The sequence below is a fragment of the Austrofundulus limnaeus genome, unplaced genomic scaffold (assembly GCF_001266775.1).
Source record: "Austrofundulus limnaeus strain Quisiro unplaced genomic scaffold, Austrofundulus_limnaeus-1.0 Scaffold3078, whole genome shotgun sequence".
NCBI lineage: Eukaryota > Metazoa > Chordata > Actinopteri > Cyprinodontiformes > Rivulidae > Austrofundulus > Austrofundulus limnaeus.
This window is the reverse complement of record NW_013955480.1, coordinates 6,153-7,317: the sequence shown is the minus strand read 5'-3', so window position 1 is coordinate 7,317 and position 1,165 is coordinate 6,153. Positions and strand designations below refer to the sequence as shown.

At 37.4% G+C, this 1,165-nt stretch overlaps 1 protein-coding gene across 1 annotated transcript in view; it reads right to left on the bottom strand.

The window, feature by feature from the left end:
* LOC106511687 (KN motif and ankyrin repeat domain-containing protein 1) overlaps positions 1–1,165 on the bottom strand; it is a gene marked incomplete at its 5' end in the record, with an annotated part of 8,525 nt that overhangs the window by 1,324 nt on the left and 6,036 nt on the right.

The window sequence follows — 1,165 nt, the reverse complement described above, 5'->3', positions numbered from 1 at the left end:
ACATGTGAACATGTGAACAAATGTTCACATGTTCACATGTGAACAAATGAACATGTGAACAGGTGAACATGTGAACAGATGAACAGGTGAACATGTGAACAAATGAACATGTGAACATGTGAACAAATGTTCACATGTTCACATGTGAACAAATGAACATGTGAACAGGTGAACATGTGAACAGATGAACATGTGAACATGTGAACAAATGAACATGTGAACATGTGAACAAATGTTCACATGTTCACATGTGAACAAATGAACATGTGAACAAATGAACATGTGAACATTTGAACATGTGAACAGATGAACATGTGAACATGTGAACAAATGAACATGTGAACATGTGAACAAATGTTCACATGTTCACATGTGAACAAATGAACATGTGAACAAATGAACATGTGAACATTTGAACATGTGAACAGATGAACATGTGAACATGTGAACAAATGAACAAATGTTCACATGTTCACATGTTCACATGTGAACAGGTGAAAATGTGAACAGGTGAACAGATGAACATGTGAACAGGTGAACAGATGAACAGGTGAACAGATGAACATGTGAACAGATGAACATGTGAACATGTGAACAGATGAACATGTGAACAGATGAACAGGTGAACAGATGAACATGTGAACAGATGAACATGTGAACATGTGAACAAATGTTCACATGTTCACATGTTCACATGTGAACAAATGAACATGTGAACAAATGAACATGTGAACATTTGAACATGTGAACAGATGAACATGTGAACATGTGAACAAATGAACAAATGTTCACATGTTCACATGTTCACATGTGAACAGGTGAAAATGTGAACAGGTGAACAGATGAACATGTGAACAGGTGAACAGATGAACATGTGAACAGATGAACATGTGAACATGTGAACAGGTGAACAGGTGAACATGTGAACAGGTGAAAATGTGAACAGGTGAACAGATGAACATGTGAACAGGTGAACAGATGAACATGTGAACATGTGAACAGATGAACATGTGAACAGATGAACATGTGAACAGGTGAACATGTGAACAGGTGAACATGTGAACAGGTGAACAGATGAACATGTGAACAGGTGAACAGATGAACATGTGAACAGGTGAACAGATGAACATGTGAACAGGTGAACAGATGAACAGGTGAACAGATG